The sequence below is a fragment of the Peromyscus eremicus genome, chromosome 16_21, assembly GCF_949786415.1.
Source record: "Peromyscus eremicus chromosome 16_21, PerEre_H2_v1, whole genome shotgun sequence".
Lineage (NCBI taxonomy): Eukaryota > Metazoa > Chordata > Mammalia > Rodentia > Cricetidae > Peromyscus > Peromyscus eremicus.
Window position 1 is genome coordinate 20584052 of NC_081432.1, and position 25139 is coordinate 20609190.

Consider the following 25139-nt stretch of genomic DNA (forward strand, 5'->3'; position numbering starts at 1 on the left):
TAAAGTATATACGCACTCTACCATCCATGTAGCATGTTTTATTAAATGACTTATTTATATTTTGATTGAATATTCTTTAGACATTAGAGATGGTGATGCATATCACTAGTTCAAATTCTAAACACAAGTGCTTCATATTCATTCTGCAACATTTTGGTGTTTCTTTAGGAAATACATGACTTATTAATAAGTATAAATACCGTTGGGCCATAAAAGTGTATTTAAAAGTAATGGAAAAGTAATTTGAATTGTATTTTTTCTTCTTATATTACATGTAAAAATGTGAATATCAGGTTCATCAGTTAGCATACAATTTGTGCGGCTTAAAATTGACTACAATATCAACACTAACCAAAAAGTTTCTACAACCCAAGGCCTACTTGTGTTAGTAGATATTTCAAGAGTTATAATTCAAAATTCATGTCTGTTTTCAAGGGCATCAATTTTACTTAGAAAAAGAGCAGAGAGAGCAAACAGACACTGAATCCAAGATAAAAAGATGATTTATTGCTGTGGCTTCCCTCTCTGTAGACTTTCTGTTCCCCTGAATGACAGTGGGAGTATTTAATTCAGAATGAATTCCTTGATCGATAAGGATCATCTTTAAGAGTGTCAGTCTCGGCAGATGGAGCAGGGCTGTCCAGCATAATCTCATGAGTATCTTGCTGGACCACCTGTTAATTTTCCCTCTGACACTTGCCTCCAAGTTTCTTTGGGCTGAAAACACACAGACACTGTCTTTCATACTTTTCCAGCTTACAGCTTTCCTGCAGATAGCTGGTCTATGCTACCCCCCAAAACTATAATTTTTTGAAATATATTGTTACAAAGTGAATATTCGATGTGCCTGTTGATAAACTTTCCCATATAATAATTTATATAATAAAATACTGAATCTAATTTTTCATGGCTTTAAATGAAACATTGCAACGTGTGTGTGTGTGTGTGTGTGTATGTGTGTGTGTGTGTGTGTGTGTGTGTGTTTGTGTGTGTGTGTGTGTGTGTGTGTGTAGGACTTTTCTTCCATGTCTAGTATTTCTCATGACTGGGAATTTTCTGATCCTTCATGTCTCCCAAGATAGCTTTTGGCTGTTGACTCACTCCTTGGTATCTGATTTTCAAAATAGCAATATTATCACACAGTGTCTTTTGCTATTAGAGAGTTTTAACTGTAGTTGACATTGTCCACTAGGTCATTTTGGGTCCTTCAGCTTATGCAGTCCTATGAGTGGAGCTTTTTTCCTACCAGGCACAGGCTTGTCACTGTTTTATTGTTGCTGTTATTATCAGAAAATAGCTTATCAAGTGAAATTTTATTTAAACAGATTTGTTTATCAAGACCATTTCCTAACAATGAACATTCCACATTTCTTAGAATTTTAATTCTTGTATCAATAAAGAGACAAATAAATTGCCAGTTTAGAATAAACTGTAAAAGATTAGAATATCAAATATCCTTTATGTGTATATATTCATATATATCTCATAGATATCTTTGTGATAGTGTAGTTTCGTTTTGTGGATAGACTGCTTTGTGTCATAAGTAGGTCATCATAAAGGGGAAAGCAAGATTTGAGTCTACATTTTGAGTCAAACAAATAGTCATTCTTGCATATCCACTTGCCAATATGATTTTTATTTTATGAAAGTCCAACAAAATGGGGTTTTCTGGGAATAGTTAAAAGGTTAAACACATTTCACAGTAAGCCTTCATATTAAATGCAGTATAGATTTAGTGAAACTATCATGAAGGACAAACCAATGCAATAAAGACTTCCATGTGTCCCAACCCATCTGTTTATTATGTGAATAACTACATGCCTGTGCATGTATACAATGCCTACGATCACTGTGAACTCTGAAAGGTTTTATATACACTTGCCACCTATACAAATTATAATTTTTCTATCTTATAGTTCTTTAGTTTTATTTTTTCAGCTGGATAGATTGTTTAATTTTGTTTACCGAGTCATTACAGTTCCAACATTGGAAAATATGAAGCTCATCCAGTGTAGCTATTCTGGCAAGGATATCTTTTAAAATCATAAAGTGTGTAGAATATAACACTTATTGACAGATTGGTAAATCTGACTTCTCCACAGTTACGAGTTCAGGTGAGACCACTGGCCTCAGAACAGACATGGCCTAAAGGACAAAACATGGAAACCATCATGTCCACTTTACATCTGAAAGATTTCAGATGCAACTCGAACATGTTCCAACTATTTTAACCACTTCTTTTCCAAGGGGAAGTAGTCACTAGAGAACAAAATAGGTACTCCTTGTATTCTCCTGGGAAGTATACTGGAAACACAGAATAAGTATTTCATATCACACCTTTGGGAAAAAGCCTACAGATTAAAAGAATCAAACAAGCAAACAAATCCTGATTTAATTGTCCCTCATACCAGCTTACCCAAAATGAGCATCTGTTATTGACTTTTGCTTATAAAAATACTTAAATTTAAAAAATTAAAAGTGCTTAAGTGAACTCTTTATAATGAAGAACAAGTAGAATTTGGATAAGAGTAGTATCTATCCTTAGGATATAATTGAATATAAATTTTAGGGAACCAACATAATTGGAAAAAGAAAATCAATTTAAATGTTTGCAACATAAATTCTAATTCCCTGCATTTTAGTTAGAAAAAAACAAAAACAACAAATTGTTCTTTCTCTCACTCACGAACTCCATTCAAAACTTTGTAGCTTTTTGGTCTTCCCTGTTTATGTCCCTAAATACAAATGACAGTGTTCTAACGACCTAGTGTGGACACGTGTTCTTAAGCATAAATGCATGTAATCTCTTCTGCCAACTGTGATTTTTAAATAGCTGTTGAATCTAATCTGCCCAATATTTTTTAAAGATTTACTTACTTTTATTTTATTTGTGTGTGTGTGTGTGTGTGTGTGTGTGTGTGTGTGTGTGTATACATGTGTGGATATGCACACATGTGTGCAGGTGCCTACGGTCACCAGCAGATGGCACTGGATCCCTTGGCACTGGACTTAACAGCTGTTCACCTTCTTTTCTTCTGAGGCCTTCCGAGAACTTGGTGAGGCTGGCACATAGTGGATAGAGTATGATCAAATGTTGATCCAGTCCACAAACACATTCATTCAGAAAAACATTTAATGAAATGATGGTGTGCTCCTTGGCCTGTTTAGTTTAATGTGAGATATCATCTATGGCAACTTGTCATGACTTCAGATGCCCTGTGCCTCACCTGGAAGAAATCAAAGGATAAGGATATAGAGAACAAACACCTTTATGCTACCGATGAGAACAGCCATTTGTAGTTTGCTACTAAAACTCTGAATTTAGAATTCACAGCAATCTTTTATCCCATCACTCATCAGTGGCACACAGCAACAGGTGATAAACCTCACTAAAACACCTGTCTGTTGCTCAAGGCAGATTTTAAATTGATTCAGTCTTTCTTCTAGATTTTTTTTTTACTGATAGTTATTTTGTATTTTTTTCCCCTTTGTTTGCATAGCAAGTTTAAGTGAGAGAAAAGTTCTGGAAGAGTTTTCATTCTCCAAGAAAAACTAGAGATTTCAGTGTATTGCTATGGTCAGTTGACCCGTGAGACTCATTCTTTTTCTCATAAATCGACAATGACAATCATATTCCTTGATATATATGTGTGTGTGTGCTTGCACATATGTATTATATATGTATGCATTTTTCATCTGTATATGTTTATATAGACTCATTCCATAATATATGTATGGTTCAGTGAGATTCTCAATGGTGGGCACTATAAACTTTATTATTTTCTGATAATGAAACTAAACCACACAAAAGTTTTTATAAATAAAATTTATAAAACACATGATTTGAATTATAGCAACAAAATCCTGGATCATATATATATATACATATACATATATATATATATATATATATATATATATAGTCTTAGAGAATATTAGTAAATTTATTTTATGATTTAAAACCATTACAAAATTCATCATAGAAATAAATTATTGTCAGACTGGAGAGATGGTTCAGCTGTTAAAGGCCAGGCTCACAAAAAGTAAGAAGTCAATTATTGTCATATTTATTTTTAATGATGTCTTAAGCCCCCAAACCCACTCCACATAAAGGACCCAGCAAAAAGGCGTGGTCTTTAAGTGACACATTTCCTCCGAGCCCCAAATGTTGCTGACGTTTTTCTGTCTGCCTTGGAAGGCAACTGTACACCACAGCGAATAGTGCTGATATGTGTTTTGTTTCTAATACTACGTGGTTGTTGAGACTATCTCAGCCCTTCTCAATCACTCAAAACAAAGGTATTGACTGGATTCCCTCCCCCCCCACATTGATAGATCTTTGAACGATAAAGAGATGCAGTGCATGTCAGTATCTGATTTTAGATTTCTAGTTTGCTAGAAAACCCAGAAACTCGAAAGTTCTTTCTGTGCTGAGTTTACAGGTTTACTTGATCTTCGGAGTTCAAAAAATGAGCTTTGGCAACATTTGACAATATTTTTTAGTTCTCCCACTCTAATTTCTGGAGTGTTCCATCTCCTCCTGGCTGATGAATCAATAACAAGTTGCTAAGATGAATTTTTCTGGCACTGAGTGTCTTTCCTGAGCAATCACATCTTCATTTTTTTTTTATGTACACTTTTTTTCTGGACTAATTTTAGATTGTTTTGTATCCAAAACATGGTGTTTTCCCTTGGAAAGAAATAACAGACTAACATGAAAGGTCAAGGAACTAAGCATTGGTTTCTGGCATGTTCTACATCCTGGTGGGAAGAAATCAGCTGGTTTTTTTTTTTTTTTTTTTATACTGAAGTGGTTCTTACCACACATTCAAGACATTCAGTTATCAAAGGTAGTAAGTGCCCCCTAGAAGTGAACTGAAGAAGCAGACATGCTGCTTTGGGCGTCATATTCCACTTGCCCACCAGCTCTTTTATGCATCACTGTGTGGGTGTTCAGCCTCCCTCCTGATGTGAGGTTTCACACTGGAACAAGGAACTTCACAGCATTAACCAGCTGATGCTCCCATAGTGCTGAGGTTCTCAGCCTGAGGGCTACCCTTTCAAACACACTGCCTGTTTAGCAGGCTGCTAAGCTTTTAGCAGAACTACAGTCAGGATCATACTAAGTGTTATTTGAAGCACTGGATTTTTATCTTATAGACTTTAGACCAAGCTGCTCTACTTTTATTCATGTACACTTCTTAAATTTGGTGTAAAACAAATTTCTGAGTTGTGCTGGTTTTTAGATTCTGACATGCCTGTACCACAACTACTAATAACCATGAACCACCTACTAGATACGATATTAACTCCAACATATAACTGTATTCCAATGTCTTTACTCATAGACTCATTATCTTATTGCATAAAGAAAAATAGAGAATCTGAGAGATAGTGACTTGCCAGTGATAGAATCAGAGTCTATAATTTATAAACGTAAGTTTCACAATCAGGTTGCCTTGGGTCAAAATCAGGTCTGAAAAGAAGGACTGATTTGAGTTTTTTTGTTTTTTGTTTTTTTTTTTTTATCTCTTCTCACCTCAGTTTCCTAATTAGTAAAGAGACAGGGAAGTAATAGTGTTTTTTCAGTGGTGTGGGATGAAGTGCATTACTATGCCTAAGGAACATATCTGAGTAGCAGATGTTTTAAAGTACCCAAGACATAGGAAGAAATGTTATTATTACCTATGACATGAGATGGGGGAATCTCATTCGAATGATAGAAACAAACACCACCAAGGGATTTATAGTGAGAACAACTTAGCTCCCATCACTCCCCATACATCAAAAAAAAATTATGTTAAAGTTTTATAGTTATAAGACTTAGTATACTCCAATATGATTATGATAGATGTCAAAGAACTTTTAAGTTATATATCATTATTTAATTATTTATGATAACATTTAAATCTTCTCTTCACTGAGATACCATCTTACACCTGTCAGAATGGCTATGTTTGTAGCAGCGTTGTTCCTAATAGCCAGAATCTAGAAACAACCTAGATGTCCCCCCAACTGAAGAATGGATTAAGAAAATGTGGTACATATACACAATGGAATACTACTAAGCAGAGAAAAACAATGACAGCATGAAATTTGCAGGCAAATGGATGGAACTGAAAAATATCATCCTGATTGAGGTAACCAAGAATCAGAAGGAGAAACATGGTATATACTCATTCATAAGTGGATACTAGATGTAAAGCAAAAGATAACCAGACTACAACCCACAGCTCCAGAGAAGCTAGCTAAAAGGGAAGACCCTAAGAGGGAACACATAGATAGCCCAGCAAAGGAGAAATAGATGAGATCTACGTGAGCAAACTGGGGATGAGAACATGAGGAAATGGGAGGTTCAAGCTGGAACAGGGATAAAGTGGGAGAGCAAGGAAAGAGATACCATGATATATGAAGATATCACGGGAATAGTAAGTAATGGGGTACTAGGAAAGTTCCCAGACACAGAAAGCACAGATTGGACCAAAAGTAGCTTGCTCAGACACAGGCACCTCTTGCACCTATTGAAGGAAGAGATGGGTAGACGCCAGTGCAAAAACACATATAACAACAGAAAGAGCAAAATGTCTTCAATTATTTTGGGTTTTTTTTTTACATTAAACTATATTGTTTTTGTTCAAATATTTTAGTGTGTGTCTATGTGGTGCGTGCGTGTGTGTGTGTGTGTGTGTGTGTGTGTGTGTGTGTGTGTGTTCACACGCACAAGTGCTCATTTGTGTGAGTCCCCACAAGGCCAAAGAGGTTGTCTGTCAAACCGTCTTGAACTGGAAGGGCAGTTGGAATCCCCCTGATGTGGGGTGTGGGAAATAGACTCTGGTCTTCTGCAGAGCAGCAAACATCTTTAAGTGCTGAGTCATCTCTCCTGCTCCAGAGCCAGCTCTCCAGCCCTTATACTACCGAAATAGTATTTCTTTATTGGTATATGAAGACGTTTGATAGTTACATTAAAGCAGGTTGATTTTTACACCATTAAATAGAATAATTACTGGGAAATTTTAGGTACTTAGCCGTTGAATCAAGACTTGTAGAGAATTTCAAATTTCGTTCAACTTTCTTTATCCTTTTAGTTTGCATGTATTAATAATACTTTCATAGAATAACTCTCATGGACTCTCATGTCAGGTTGTGATATATAGCAGATAATAAATTCAGTCATAATGTCTGAAAAAATGCAGAAGAGTTCTTAAAATGAGACTATTGACTCATAGGCGGCAGTGAATAATACTAAATCTTGACTGCTGTACATATTTCTGTGGAGAGTCATCATGGTCCAAGTGCTTGTCATGGCATTTCTCACACTTAATGCAGGAAAATAAGATGAAGATCACTGGAGAATGATCTACTAATGTGCCCTTCAGCCTCTGTCAGACATGAGATGCTTGGCAAAAGCAAGATCCATTCTTTCTTAAGGGGTTTTATTAATGTATGAACTCATTGTGTTGTGGCTGTCCATTAGTGTTTACCTACAGTGAAACTTCACAAACAGTGGCTCCCTGATGCCAAGGAGAGTTACTCTCTGGGTGGGGTGACCTCCATTCCTGTTCATAACATAGACAGGTTACATAGCATTTCTAAAATGTTCTTTTAACCTCACAGTGGATGATCTTCTTAATGTATAGATATGAATTTAAAACTTAGTAAAGCCCTGCTTCCTGTGGTAAGAAAATAATCTTCCCATTTCTACTTTTTACTCTATGGAGTAAAATTCAACTCTGCAAGCATATTATATACCCAATTTATTATATCTTATAATGAGAATAAAATAATCACAGTACTGCAATTCAATCTATGAGGTTAAATTTTCTTTTCTTTCTTTTTTTTTTTCCCCAATCATTATCCCTTGGAATGCGGATGATAAAATTCATGAAATACTGTGATATGCCTTTCTGTGCACTGTGAATATATGCTGTTCCCATAGGTTAATAATAAAGCTGTTTTGGCCTATGGCAAGAAAGCTCACAGCCAGGCAGAAAATCTAGGTAGAGATACAGAAAGAAGAAGGGTGGAACGAGGCAGATGCCAGCCACCACCCAAGAAGCAGCAAGATGCCAGCAGGCTGGTAATGCCACTTATAGATTAATAAAAATGGGTTAAATTATAAAAGCTAACTAAGAAGAAGCTTGAGCCATATGTCATTCAGTTTGTAATTAATATAAGCCTCTGAATGACTATTTTATAAGCGGCTATGGGTCGCAGATGAGAGAGATTTGTCTTGACCATGGGCTGGGTGGGACACAGGAAAACTTTCAGCTACATTTTGGTGCCCAACATGGCGCTCAAACCCATGACCCTGAGATTAACAGTCTTATGTTCTACCTGAGAAAGGATCTGCTCTTTCTTTTGAATTCAGTTTACCCTCAATGTCAGTTAATACATTCAAAATCTAATATATACATTTATCAAGTTGTACAAAATAGCATATTAGAACCAGATTCATTTTGATTCTACTGCTATTCAAGTCATAAAAATTCAGAAAGCATAGGCAGAAATTTCCCATGATTGTTGCCACAGAAATTCAGTTTTAGTTTAAGAAAACAAATAGAAGGCATAAGCATGCCTGCAGAGATGTTTAAAGCACTCGAATTAAAATAAAACTTCTTGAAAGTACCTTTTATAAAGAAGGTTTCTGGTAGAATTGTTGTAGCTAGTACACTATCAGCTCTGCTCATGTTCCTGAATGGAAATGAAGAGATTGATATCATCTATATTATAATTTAGTTCATGATTCTCATCCTTTCAGAATGCTTTCCCTCAGTGACTGCAAAATAATAATAGTTATAAACAATCGAGGAATTGTTTATAAAGCACTATATTTAGAAAACCCATTTTAAAGCATAACTTAATGTATTCTTCCAAACAATACTTTAATGTCAAATTTATCGTCAGATTACAGTTTGTGTTTGTCTCGTCTAAAATAATTGTTTGTGTGTTATTTAGTAAGAACAATTTTATCTGCTACTTCTCAGGATGCTCTGAAATAAGAGCAATTCAAGTAGAGTATTCTGTTTAATGACCAAAAATCTTTTTGAATACTGTAAGCAAAATTGGAACTTAAAAATAAATCTTAATGAGTGTTAGTTGGGTTAAAGTTTATTTTTCTTCCTCTTCCATCTCTAAATAATAGTGTATGGATATTAAGGATAAAGTGAATAAAACCAGAATAATGAATTTTAAATAACTTCCATTATATTCTGTATGAAGCTGAATAACATCTCTGAAAGTTTAAAATTTGTCAAATAGCTTTACCTTCAAATTAAGTTTTCACCTGTAAGTGGCTATCCATTTATTCTAGGTATGTGTATGCACATCCATCTTTCTGCATGCTCTTATATGCATGGTATGTGTGTACACATAGACTCTTCTGTATCCTCTTATGTGTGTGAACACCCATTCTTCTGCATGATTTTATATGTATATATGTGCATATTTCTTTTCTGCATGTTATTATATGTGTGCATTTTAGTTAGGGCTTCTATTGCTGTGAAGAGATGCTATGACCACAGCAAGTCTTATAAAGGAAAACAGTTAATTGGGGTTGGCTTACAGTTTCAGAGTTTAGTATTATACTCATGGTGGAATGCATGGCAGCATGTAGTCAGACACGGTGTTGGAGAAGGAACTGAGAGTTCTACATTCAGATCATCAGGCAGTAGGAAGGAGGACTGTGAGCCACTAGGCCTGGTTTTGAGCTTCTGAGACCTCAAAGCCCACCTCCTAGTGATACACTTCCTCCAACAAAATCACACCTAGTCCAAAAGGGCTACACCTCATAATAGTTCCCCTCCTTATGAGCCTATGGAGACCATTAACTTTCAAACCACCACAGTATATTATGTATATGCACATCCTTTCTTCTACATGCTGTTATTTGTACATTACGTATATGCACATCTTCTTCTGTATGCTGGTATGAGATGAGTAGAGGCTGTCTGTAGACCACAGAAGCTTCAGACTGTTATGATTCACATGTATGTGTTGGAGATCAGGTAGTGGTGGCATCTGTATGTTTCAAGATACTGAGTCTTAAACACTTGGAGCTGAGCAGTGAAGAAGATCTCTGAGTTGTTTTGGTCTTTTGAATGTATTAATGAGGTTCTGAAAAATATCCTTAGGTATTAATAATTATTTCTGATTAAATCAACTTCATTTTAAATTTATAAAACAAGGCTTAATAATAACTAGTGAAACTAAGTTTATCTACATGGTCTTCTGATAGCAGCCCTGTTATGTGAAGACTTTAATCCCATGATGATTCCAGACATCAAATGAGTCTACATGGTGTAAAGAAACATCTCTGTGGCTACCTGGGAAATTCTCCTACATTGTAAGATGTGTAAGCTTCTCTACAATAAGAGGCTGCGATTACATGTTGGCTCATTCAATTTTCTCCAGTCTTTAGTCTCTGTCTTAACACTTACTAACGTTCTAATTTAGGAATACATCTCTATGGTTAATTATGCTGCACTTCTAAAAACAATACTCATTGGTTAATTAGACAACATAAAGGTTAGACTTCTTCATTGCAACAAGGAAAAATAACAGCTGACAGATCACTATGGCCTTCCTAAAGGGACAAATCAGAAATAGAAAATTATGGTTGAAGTCTTTAGGGATAACCTAGTTAGGTAATTCCAGGCAGGTCAGATGGTAAAGTGGCTTGAAATAGGATTTCCAAAGTAGCTGAATCATTATGATTGAGTAAGTACATGATAAAGTAATAGGTGGACACAACTAGAGAAAAATGTGCAAGTTAGCCTTTTAGGTAAAAATTCCTTATGAGCTGCCATTTTACTATGAAAGCAAATTGCTATCTGCAATAAATCTATCTTGGCATTTCCTGAAGCAAAAGTACAGTTATTGATTGCTGAGACCTTTATCTTTCTCAGGAGAGACTTGCTTGAAACAATTATATTATGTAAGCATATGTTAATGAATGGTCCAGCATGAGTCCTATGGATACTGGCACAAATTTCAGTGGATGTCATAAAAATCCTCAATAATGTGGCCAGGGACTCAGTTACAGCTCTTCATTAGACAGAGATCACAGTGTTTTTAACAGATCATAGTTTAATCTTTAAAAGAAAATTTAAAGAAAGCAAGAACCAGCAAGCATATGCTTCATTATAATTACATTGTAAAAAAATTAACAGAATTTAAGACTCAGCCATACAGTCAACTAGGACAATGTATAATTTAATTCAATATTGTACAAAACTTTTGTCTCCCAACATATCTTTGTATTTAAGGGGTGGAAGTTAATTTTTGCAAAATTTATTTTAAAACTGAGAGTGCCATTAAGGAGCATGAATTGCTGCAGTCACAAGTTGGGATGATCTAGATAGAACTTGCTAATTTAAAAGACTTTTAAAACAGAGTATAAGAAAACAGCTAGATATGATAGTCCAAGGCAAATATGTTAAGGCAAGGGAAAGAGAAGCTAGTCTGAGACAGACACACTTGGACTTTTTTAAAAATTCAGTGCCATACACACACACACACACACACATATAGATATAGATAGATAGATAGATAGATAGATAGATAGATAGATAGATAGATAGATAGATAGAGGATAGATGATAGATAGATAGATAGGTAGGTAGATAGATAGATAGATAGATAGATAGATAGATAGATAGATAGATAGATAAGTAGTCCTTGATAGAAGGATATAGTAAGTTTTTTTTGTGTTCCCACAGAAAAATATACAGAGAAATGGAACCCCAATCTCACTCTCTTCCCTGAGTTCTGTCTCCTTTCTCCTTCTTTGCATCTTACTGGCAGAGTTCACCAGGACTTGGAAGATGAGGGTGCCCACTCATTTTACATATTGGGAGAAGATAGAGCTGAACAAAGTGTGAATGTGGCTTCTAAGGAACACTTAGAAAATGTATATGACAAAGAATATTAGTGAAATAACCGAAGTGAGGAAATAATGCATAAGTATACAGAATGTTCTGATAGCTGTGGGTACTTTAAGAAAAAATTAACGTTACATCACTTCAACCAAATAAGAAGGAAAAATTAATCCTGTTTCCCACTCTAAACTTCAGATGAAAGGAGTAAATCCTCGCATGACAAAAGTATAACAAAACAAGAATTCACACATCAGAAAAAAATATAAGACAAAGAAAGTATCCAACGACAGACAGATTAAACAAAATCAGGTTGCAAACTCCTGGCAAAGGAATTAAGTCCATAAGATAAAACACACTTGAATAGGAAAATAATCCAAACGGAAATAAATGCTTATAAATCCTATATTACAAATTAAAATGTATAATCCTATAATGTAACGGTGTTAGAAATTGCTAATTCAAGAAAGTACATAACCTTAAGTATTCTAGTTCAGCGAAGGAAAAGAGTTCTTTGTGTGTAGACAGAGTCTTGGTGTCTCAGTACGTAACCCTGGCTGCAATCCTCAACCCTGTCACCTCAGATTCCTTAGTTCTGGAATGACAGATAAATACTTTCATGCCCAGCATTTCCTTCTTTTTGCTATTTTAAAATGTTTAGAAAAACTAAAATTAGTAATCCATGAAGATACGAAGTTTCAATTAGATAAAAAAAGAAAGATTGGTGAGTATGGAAGATCATGTACATATTGGGGTTGGTGAGACAGCTCAGTGATTAAAAGAACACATTGTTTTTGCAGATGACCTGAGTTTGGTTCCCAGCAGCCATTTTTTTGTTGGAATAACAACCACCTTTAACTCCAGTTTTGTAGAGTTTTATACCTATTCTGGCTCATGTGGTCACACACAGAAATAAAAACATGTTTTTACTGTAAAATATTCATATTTATGTTAGTTACATAGACTGAAATGCCATGTTGTACAGTACACGCAGATCTTAAATAGGTTAAAAAGTAGCACATTTATGAATGACAAAATGTCTCTGTCTAGAACCCTTTGAAATTTAGTGTTGAATTTTTTTCCCAGAAAAAGTCGTATCTATATCAACATTCCAAATTATTCCATACATTTAGGATTTCTTGACATGTGGTCATGAAATGTGGAGATTAAGAACACACTTAAGGATGATTTATGTATCAGATACTTTTCTGTTTCTATGATAAGATATCCTGACAAAAAGCAAGTAAGGGCTTATTTCATTTTACTGCTCCGGAGTACTGGAATCCATCATGGCAGGGGGCGTGTGGTAGCAGGACTTAGACTTGGCCAGGAAGCACAGAGATCACATTTTGTTCATGCACAAGAAGCAGAGAGAACTGGAAATGGATCCTGGCTATAAAATCTCAAAGCCAAATTCTAGTGACAGACTTACTTCCTCCATCAAGGCTCCACATCCTAAAGGCTCCCTAACCCCTCCAAACAGTACCACCTACTGGGCATCAAATGTTGAAACACATGAGCCTATGGGGGGCATTTCTCATTCAAACTACAACACTATAATAATCATTAAATTTTGTGAATATGAGAAGTATGCCGTCTAACACTATTATCATGTATTTATACCAAAAGCTTACAGTAGTAAGAAATTAAAGAAATAACAAATTTACAATAATTAGAATGACAAAGTTGTCTCTGTTTTCCAAGCATTGAATTTATCTATTCAGTCCCAACAGAATCTTGGGTGCTGAAAGTAATAAGTTATTGGAAATAATATGACTAGTTAACACATGAATGCAAGTTAAATGTGTAAAAACAATAGTTTTCTTGTTTCCCAGTAAACAAGAGAGATAATAAAATAGGTAAGAAGATGTATTCTATTGGCAGTCTTAAATGAAAAATCTAAAAAAAAATTCAGGATATCTGACAGCAATATGCAGGAACTCCATAAATAATATATTTCTGAAAATGAATTTGTAATAAATAGAATAGCATAATATGCTCTGGTAAACAATGGATTTGTACAAAGGTAATAATTCATCAAAGTATGGTTAAGTCTTAATAGAATTTTAATTAAAATTCTGGTAACATCTAGTTGAAAAACTTCAAATGTGTTTCTTAAATTAAAATGAGATTAGAACAAATTGGAAAAATTCCAAGCAAATTAAAGATAGATTAATGGTGATAGGCACATGCAAGATAACACAACATTTTATATACCTATAGCAATTAATAGAGTGAGCACAGTACTGACAATCAAGCCTGTAAAATATCAATGGAACTGAATAATCAGCCTTGCAGGAAAAAAAAAAATCCTGGTTGAGCATGGCCTGATATGTTCTTTGAGAATGCACTTTTGGGAAGAATAAGTAAAAAAAAAAAAAGATTATTCCCAGTGATTGGATCTCTGTGAGTTCCAGGCCAGCCATGGCCACACAATGGGACCCTGTCTTAAAACAAACAAACCACCAGCAACAACAACAACAAAAGCATTGTTTCTGTTGTGGTGGTTTGCTATTCATTAGCATTAATTTAAGCTGATTAAAGATATTCTGCGAAGGCATTTGGAGATATATCCTTACACAACACATTCCGTGAGTAATGACATAGCCATTGCCCCCTTTAACTCCTAAAACTCCAATGACTCCCCAGGAGACCTGCACAAGAAAAGATCCAACAGTCCCTCATGGAAAGGGAGTGGCTCCACAGTCCCCAGTTGTCCTTGAAGACATATAAGTAGTTATGGTTGCTAGGAGGTAAAGAGAAATGTTTTCTTCAGTCCTGTAGCATCTCAAAAGTTCCCATATTCCCACCACTAACCCTTTAAATCATGTTCCCGAGAATCACCTTGGTTAAACTCAGAGTGTACCAAGCTACTTTTTCCTGTGATTCTTCAGTCTGTTATTAGTGTCTTAGCTGGGGTGAATAGATGATTACTATTCTCCCCAAAAAACAGTCACACAATTCTATGATCATAACATTGTCTGGTGTTTTTCATTTCTCTATATCTGGCTATATGTTTTGTTGTTTACAAGCTAGATCCATACAAAGACACACCTACCTTCAGACTTCACAAACCACAACTCTTATTTAGTAAAAATAAATAAATAAATAAATACATAAATAAATAAATAAATTGCTGAACCAATGAATAAAATGTCACCATTTGTCTTGAGGTACTTTCTTTACACAGAGAATCCTGTTACCATTTGTTTTGCTTTACTGGGGGTTTTGTTTTCTTCTATGTAAAACATGTTCACAATAAACTTTTTATTTTTAAACCCTATTGAGAAAGACATTGGAAATCATCTCAGGATTTGCAAGATAGAGGGAGGAGAAGCCAGAGTTCAAGGCTAGCCTTGGCTGTATAGTAAATTAAGACTGTGAGGACTATAGGACACCCTACAATAAATAAACAAACAATAATCCAATTTAAAAAGTAAATGGTACGGACCTAAACAGAGAATTCCCAATAGATTAAACTCAAATGTCTGAGAAATACTTAAAGAAATGTTCAACATACTTAGCCATCAAGGACATGCAAACCAAAACTTTTCTGAGGTTCCATCTTACACCTGTCAGGATGGCTAGGATAAAACACAAGTGAGAGATGGAATCTAAGTGGATGTCTCCAGCAAGTGCCTCCCCTCAGAGCTCAGGGAACCCCGTGGAAGGAGAGGCAGAAAGAGCTTAAGAGCCATGGGGAACAGAGGACACCAGGAGAACAAGTCCCTCTGAATCAACTAATCAAGGCTTATATGAACACAGAGACTGAAGCAGCAAGGACAGGGCCTACACAAGCATGCACTACATCCTCTACATATATATATTACAGCCTTTAGCTTCATATTTTTATGAAACTCCTAAGTGTGTAAAAGAGTGAGTTTCTGATTCTTGGGACAGCTCCTGGGCCTCTTTTCCTTCTGTTGGGTTGCATTGTTCAGACAAGATGTGATTTTTTTTTTTTGCTTTATCTTATTTTATTGTGTCATGTTTGGTTGTTATCTCTTAGAAACCTGTTCTGTTCTAGTGAGAGACAAAAAAGGAGTGGATATGGAGGGGAGGGAGAGTGGGGAAGAACTAAGAGGAGTAGAGGGAAGAGAAACTATAATCAGGATATATTGTATGAGAAAGAATCTATTTTCAATAAAAGGGAAAAATAACAAAAATAAAAAAAGCAAACCTACAAATAAATAAATCACCTACTGGATGCAGTATTTAGGCTCAAACACTGTACTGATTTTGTCCAATTACTAAGGGACAGTAAGCTATGCTACAGCATAGTGTGGCTGTGGGCTCCTATGGATATTTTACACTTCTCAATCCTTTTCTGTCACTGGCTCTGCCCGGTATTGTCACACTACTTCAATACACTTTCCCCATGGAGAAAAAGTGGAAGTTTCAGGTGACAGACTTGTTAGCAACTTCTGGTCACTTGAAAGCTAATAAATAGTCAATATATATGTCACATACATATATATACAGCACATATACATATAAAGTACACATATCACATCTGTGTATATACTTAGGCATATACCACATACACATATACATATATAGGCATATATGTGTGTATATATGTATACAGGTATATATGGCATATGTATATGCATACACACATATGTGTTTATATATGTATATCTATATATGTTATAACTCTATCATCTATCTATCTTTATATATATGGTTCTGTGTTCTTTTCAGGAAGCCTATGACAAAAATACTATTCAACGTATTAATAAAATGTATGCATAATTAACACATCCTTTAGTACTTTGTGGTAGCACTGTCCACATCTACAGTATGTTTAACTCTTAAGACAACTTGAGCTATCTTAAAGTGACAGGCCCCTCATCAATTCTTGCCCCAAGCCTATTGGAGAGGGAGGATATCTTTATCTATGCTCTCCTCTCTGGATAAAAAGCTCTTTATTTCTACAGTTAAGTTCAGCTGCTGATTTGTGTTGAAAAATATCTGCGCTTCAATGAATCTGTAATGATTAATGAAAGTAAAAGTAGGAATGCATGAAACATGAGATGATTTTTATATTCAAAGTCATTAGTGGCCATTTAGGGAGTTCTGAAAAGCCCCATTCAGATAGATTATCATAACAAGGCAAATTAATGACTTCTTCAGAGTTTAGAAAATAAACTTCATTAGTTAGATGAGAAATTCATTACCCAAAATCATTTTTCATATCTCCATAACAAATTATAGGCTATGTACAGCTAATTTAGACTGACTTTGTGGTGACGTATTTTGACCCGCCTTTGTTTAAGGGAGTACAGCAGCTATGGGTGTTTATATAATAATTAATTAATGTTTGGCAGCCTATCAATCTGATCAATGAACTCTGTGGGAATGAAAGCAAACAAAAGCTCCACTATTATTTGTCATGCCTTAAGGTAGTTGAGATTCTTCTAGAAAAAAAAAATAAATTTAAATAATATTTTTGGTATGGTATGATTTTTTATATTATGCTATTATCTCCAAATTAAATATATAAGTTCAAAGGTGTTAATGGAAGATTTTTTTGGTGAATTAAATTGAATACCAACTGAATCCTTACTTATCTCTATTTAAAAGTTATGCTCACTGAATTTCAAATGTCACTTTAAAAGTAAGATATTTTAGTGTGAATAACTTTCAGGAATCAGGTAAAATTAATAGAAGGAATTTTGTTTTTACAATAGAAAATTGTATACTTAAGTAATATGTACACATCCTCATATTTCCTCATTCAAAATAAGAACACTAAAATAAATTTTAAAAATATTTACATGAATTATGACTAAAGAGTTGGCATGTATTCTTTTTTTCCCCTTTCAACTTCCATTGTTTTTCAGTCAGAAAGACAAAAAGAAAAAAACCAAAAACACCAGACAGAATGTATATGGTGTGGTGATCAGCCAATGATGGCTGTCAGCAAATTTTTGGAAAACATAATAGGTAAAGTGAGGTGATGGATAAGAATGAGTGGAGCAAGATACTGCCCAGAAGATGCACAGCAGAAGTGAGGATGCTTTGACACACAAGGTGTGGGAAGTGGCCATGGCCAGTACAGCTATAAGGCAAGGAGAGATTAACTGACCATGGAGCCTCTGCACCATTGGAACATCATTCACCCGTTTATGCTTCTTTGTACCTGAATCAAAAATTAAAAGGAGCTTGGGATTAGCTTGGTGACGGAGCATAGGCTTTGCACATGTAAACGAGTGTAAGGGTTCAATGTATTACTGAGAGTCAGTGAACTCTTTTGTCCCTGTTGGGGTCAGTACCTTCAAGTCATATTCTCTTTCCTCTTGGCAAAAACACGGTGACTAACAGGGACAGTATGAATCGATCTCTTCATTTTTGCCTGAAACACTCATCCAAAGTACAGGGGCAACAGGAGAGAGGAAAGTGAAAAACAAAGCATGAGAAAACGGACAGTGTTGAACTCAAGTGTTGAACTCAAGATGGAAAAGGAAATGTTGAAATACAAAAGTACAATTACCTGCAAAGTCGTAAAAAGGAACTGGGTCTTCTTAAGAGAAAATGCAGCATCTTTAGAACTGATATATGTAGAAAAAAGAGAAAAATATCCTGAGACTCAGGACACAAAGAGGTTAGGACAGATAGTGTAAAATGAGAGTGCCAGCTGACAGCCGGGCTGCAGGCTTACAATGAAAACAGCTCCCAGAAGAGCAGGTTGTTCAAAAGTCTAAGAGGCAGAGGAATGAAGAAGCACAGGGTCAAGACATATCACACCTGGAGGAGGATTGGTCATTCTTTTATGTCAGCAGTAAAAAGGGGATGAAAAGCCCCAAGAAATAATGTGTACAAGAACATCACAATGTCTATTTATAAAGCAAATATTAAATGTGGTTAGAGTTTTTCTGAATGAGTGGAAAAAAAACTGTTTTGCTTTGAAGCTATAAACTGTTTAATGGGTGCAAGATTTATAATGTGAACTGTAAAGGAAAAGCTAGCAGCTTGAACCTTCTAGGGGGGCTCTGCTTCCTAAAAAAATGTACTCATGGGATCTGGAGAGATGGCTCAGCAGTTAAGAGTATTTACAGCCTGTGCTGGCTAGTTTTAAGTCAACTTGACATAAGCTAAAGTTATCTGAGATGAGGGAACTTCAATTAAGAAAATACCTCCATAAGATTGGGCTGTTCTTAATTAGTGATTGGTAGGGGAGGGTCTACTTCATTGTGGGTGATGCCATCTCTGGGATGTTGGTCCTGGGTTCTATAAGAAAGCAGGTGAAGTAAGCCAGAAGGAGCAAGCCAGGAAACAGCATCCTTCCACAGCCTCTGCATCAATTCCTGCTTCCAGGTTCCTGTCCTGTTTGAGTTCCTGTCCTGACTTATTTGAACAATATGGAGGTGTAACCCAAATAAACCCTTTCCTCTCCAACTTCCTTTTTGGTCATGGTGTTGTGTTGTAGTAATAGAAAATTTAACTAAGACACTATCCTTCTAGAGACCCAGAGTTTGTGTCCCAAAACCCACTTCAGGCGGCTTCAAGCTACCAATAGCTTCAACTTTGAGGGAACTACCACCCCTGACTTCTATGGGCACCCACACTCATTTGCACATCACCCTCCCCCCACACACATACACATAATTTAAAATATCAAAACTGAATTATTTTTAAATTTATATGCACACACATTTTCCTAAATAGCATACAGGCAAACAAGGAGACATTCATGACATTGCAGAACAGATACCAATCATATTAGTAAAATCACTGGCACCAAATGTGAAGACAGATAGTCAAAGAAGAGTATGTAGAAGAGGCGATGTTCTAAACTTGTTCTCTTGAACAGTAGACCATTTGTAGAAAATGTCTAATGAAGCTATGCCGGGAGAGAGATTTAGGAACTACTTTGCACTGGTGGCCTTTAAGAGAAAGATAAGACAATGTACTACATAATGTCCACAAAAGGGAATAATAACCCTTGCTTGGGAGGACTTCCACTTAGCTATCCACTTGCATGCTGAGGGAATGCTCAGTGAGAATGAACAAAGCTGTTGTGGGTTTCCAGCACAGGTTTTTGTGTGACTATAAGCTGATTTAACTTGCAGTTTTCCAATGACTCATGATATTGTGCTACCCTTATATCTTCCTTGGTGTGGTGTATCGTATTGCCCATTTTTCTAACCAGGTTGCCTTCAGTGACATCTATGCGTTTTAGGTTATAGTCCTGTACTGGATACACTTCCTAAGTATTTTCTCCCACTCTGTTCACAGTGCTCTCATTTCCTTGGGAATGTCTTTTACAGAGAAGTTTTCAGTTTTAAAGAAGCACAGCTCATCACTTATTTCCTTCATGGCTTGTGGGTTTGATACTTTAAGAAGTTATCACAATGAGAAATGCCATTGGCAGTTTCTGCTGTGTCATCATCTAGCGGTAGAGTTGATTTGCTTGCCTAATGCATTTGAGGTTACAGTTTATGGAAAGTGCAATGTGTTAAGATTCATTGTTTACCTGAGGCTTTCTAGCTGCTCAAGACCATTCATTAGAAAGACTATCATGGCTCTGTTGTCAGAGACCAGGTGCCTAAGAGTGTGTGGATCTACTGTGTGACCCTTTGAAAACCCCACAGGTCAAACAGAATACAATGCTTTCCCTCTTTCCTTTAGAGATACCTTAAATTTAGTTGCAGAAACCAGTAAGTGAAGTTACACAAAGAGGTGGTGGTTTTAAAACCTTTACAGTCTAGTTTATTGAAATAGATTGATGTGTCAAAATTGCATACATCTTAAAAAGAGAGAGCCAAAATATACATTATACAAAATTTAACACAAAATATTGTAATTCAAGGTAAAGTATTTGTGTATCCAAATGGTAAGCTAATTATAATGACTCTGATTACAGGTGGCATAGTTTCACTAAGGTTAAAATAGCATATTCCATATTTACTGGAGTCTGCTAAATATTTCATGATATTTATATAAAGACATAAATCTCTGTTTTGTATATAGATTACATTTCTTGCTTTTTAATGGAAATAAACATTTAGCCTAATTTCATAAACCCTTTCAGCAGGTAAAGATTGGCAATGTGTGAACATAAAGATCCTGATATTGAATCTCTTCTGTGTGTCTGATTTCCAGCCATATAAAATGCCTACCATGGTTCAGCTTGTCCAGCTGTATGTTTCTGAAGGAAGGGACCCCTCTGACTTTCCACTGTGAATTCTTATATCTAGATCAGTCATTGCTATGGAGTCATGATGCTCTCTGGGTCTGGTATGAAATGGTTCTCCTACATTCTGCTGCTCAGGACAAGATTGATGTGGAATCTTGCTTAAGGTTTTCAGCATCTTATCCAAGCATGGCCATCTCTGCAACCTCTCCTGACATGCTTCCTCCTCAACTAAGTAATATCACCTCCCCTGTCTTACCTTTGTATGCTCTCTACATCATTAACAATTTTCTATGTTGGTCATAAATCATCCTATTGTACATGATTCTTCTCAAAGCTTTCCTCCCCTTATAACTGTCACCTACCAAGGACAATAACTTACTCATCTTTTTTTTTTTTTTTTTTTTTTATCTCCAGTGACTGACATAGTATCTGGTACCTAATACAAGTTCAATGACTGTATAAAAATAAATAAATTAGCACATAGATAAGCGCTTCATGTATCACCCTTGCAAATTTACATTACCAGATTCTTTAAATTCTGAGGTTAAAATTTGAAAAATTTGTTTATCTCTCTTTCTCCTACAAATTGGTTTCTATCATGATATCACATGGCACTATAATATATGGATACTGTGTATTATATAGTTTACTAAGTATCAGTAATGAAAAATTGTCTACAAGCTTCTCTGCAAATCTATCATTAGACATGAAATATGCTGTATAGTTGTTATTTTTTTCATCATTTAGTGTACAGCATAATTTAAATAATCATGGGAACAAGCGATCTTGTATTAATGATTTCTATCAGAGCAATTTATTGGGAAGAATTTGATAATGAGGAAAAAACTATCAATATACAGATTTTGAATTAATTTCACATGGACCTGAGCATTTTCAATGTAAGTCTGCTTTCCCATTAATTATTATTCAAGATCAGTGGTTGGAAGTTAATTAATCCAAATCATTTAATTAAATTAAGGACCCCTTACTTACATAAACAGTTCTGATGAATCAGTAGATGCATATGAACCTGTTGAGGGCAGCATTTGTATTCTTTTATTTCTATATCCATTTTATCCTCTCTCATGTATTGTGATTATGTCTCATGATTTGACTATATAACTAAAAAAAATTCAAATATCAAATGAGACACATTGACAATACTACATTAAAAGAGTCAGCAGGGCTAACTGAAAACCTCTTCAAATGCTAAGAAACTTCCGGGATTTAAGGGAACTTATTGAGAAGGATCAAGGTTGGATAAAGCACAGGGACAAATAGCCAAACAAATGGAAACACATGAACTATGAACCAATGGCTGAGGGGCCCCCAACTGGATCAGGCCCTCTGAATGGGTGAGATAGTCGATTGATTGGCTTGATTTGTTTGGGAGGCATCCAGGCAGTGGGACCGGGTCCTGTGCTCATTGCATGAGTTGGCTGTTTGAAACCTGGGGCTTGTACAGGGTCGCTTGGCTCAGCCTGAGAGAAGGGGACTGGACCTGCCTGGACTGAGTCTACCAGGTTGATCTCAGTCCTCAGGGGAGGCTTTGCCCTGGAGGAGGTGGGAATGGGGGATGGGCTGGGGGGAAGGTGAGAGGGGCTGGAGGGGAGAGAACAAGGGAATCCTTGATCCAAAGTTAGGTTTCTTAGAAAACGTGTTTGAAGAAGTAAAGAAAAGTAAAGAAAGTTTTTGCCGTGCTGGAAATTACAAATTACTCCTGAAAAATACAAAGAGTAAATCCTACTAATTACTTAGAATATAAGATAGATCTACAAAATATTAGACCCTAAAAAGTACAACTCAGGAGAAATCAATTCTGGACCCTTAATGATTTTCAATAATTGTTTGGATGCACTTCCAATGTACAGGCTATCATTGGAGTACATAAAGATGGGCTAATAAATTTGGCTAATACCCTAAAAGGAGAAAAGAACTCAAATAATCCAAGAAAGTTATCAGCTGAAGCTGAGAAGGAATTGGCTCTTGTAGAAAAGAAAATACAAGAAGCATATGTGGATTGTGTGAAACCAGAACTTAAATGCATTCTAGCCATATTTACCTCTAGACACTCTCCCACAGGGATTTTGATGCAGAGGGAAAATCTTATATTGGAATGGATATTTCTACCATGTAAACTGAGTAAAAAGTTAAAGACTTATGTAGAAAAGATCTCTAATTTGATTCTAAAAGGAAAATTAAGACTTTGTCAGTTGACAGGAATGGACCCAGTAGAAATTGTAGTACCTTTAACTAATGAAGAAATTTCCTCTTTGTGGAAATAATGATTACTGGCAAGAGCCTGCAGTAACTTTTTGGGAGAGATTAAGAATTGCTATCCCCAAAGCAAGATAATAGAGTTCATTAAAAGAACTGAATGGGTCCTTCCTATCATTGTATGGCAAAAACCAATCTCTGGAGTCCCCACATTCTATACTGATGCTATTCATTATTTATTGAAAAATACACTTTAATTTATTAATGATTATAGAATGAACAAGCACTTGCTTGAATAATGTTGAACAGTTTTAAGAAGCATAGTGAATATGCTCTTTCATATCATTCATTACAATTATAAATGCAATTTTATATATAAACAGCCTACGCAATGCAAATTCTTGCCAACTATATTGATCCAAATAACTAAGCCCGAAGCACACCCTCTGTGCAGAATGCCATTGCATCAAGTCTTGGTCTATACCTCATTAATCAATGTCAATATTTTATTTTGTTCTTGTATCTCTACAGAGCCCTGGTTTACCTGGAGCTTGCTGTGTAGACCAGGCTGGCCTCGAACTCACAGACATCCACCTGCCTCTGCTTCCCAAGTGCTAGGACTAAAGTCATGTTCTGCTATGTCTGGATCAACATTATCCTTTTAAATAAAGGGTTATTTATTAAGGTATTTCCAGCATAAAAATAAACATTTTATATATACATCTTGTAGGAAGATGAGTTTGGGGTATTTCTTAAATATTTTTTCCAGGTTTTCTTATTGGCCCTTAATAATTTTCCCTTGTATATTTGTAAAAATTTCTTGTTTTCTTTTCCTGCCTTAAACATATAGGTAAGTATAAATCATAATATGCATATAATTTATAGCATAATTATAGGGAATCAGCATTATGTTGTGGTATATTTCAAATTAAGTTGCCCTGTAGGGTATTGAAAAAAATAGATATAGCTATCATAGATTATTTGAACTATCAATTTACAAAAATTCTAAAGAAAAATGATATTGTATTATACATTTTATGTTACAAATGAATTGAAGACACTTGAAGAGAAGCAAATATTTTTAACCAAGATTATCTGGAAAAATATACTAAGAACTTGCAAGGAAAACTAAAGGTTATAAGTAGAGAAAGCCTAGGTGTCTAATGGGCTGCAGAGAGGAAAGGGCAGTTAAAGATGATGGGGAGAGGGAAGAGGGATAAACAAAGACTTCTAGAAGGGGGGGAGTTCCTTTAACACACTAATTTTCAAGGTAGAGTTCTGAGTTATAGGGCACACATTTTGTAAAAGGCGCTGCTCCACCTCACTTTACTCTGACACGGCACTCACTGTATTCACATGTTTTCCTCTACCACACAAATATTGGCCCTTGATTTTTAAAATATCTTTATGTAGCATCTAACAATGAATGTCCTCCCCTGTGGACTTATTTTTTTTTCTTTGAAAGTGTCATACATGCCTACACTGTGTCCTTACCATATCCATGCTCCATTTTTGCCCTCCAGCTACTCCAAGTACTCCCTACAGCATCTATCTCCCAAATGTGGTCCTTGTTTTATAATTTCTTATTTATTTACTTACTTCTTTAAAAAAAAATTAACCCACTGTGTCCAATTAGTGCCACCCACATACAGGTAGTTGTGGGGTCATCCACCAGACCACAGAGATACAGTCAAGCCTTTCAATTGATGTATTATTAGTTTCTAATAGTATTGATAGATACCTAACAAGACGAATTGCATCAAATTTTTAAAAGAGTTTTCTTGTAAAATTTACAATTTCAGATTGCAATTTGGAATCAGTTTTCTGTAAAATACTTTTCAGTGATAAAATTTTGTGAAGAGTTTCATGGGATCATCATCCATATTTTTGTCCCAAGAATTAATAAG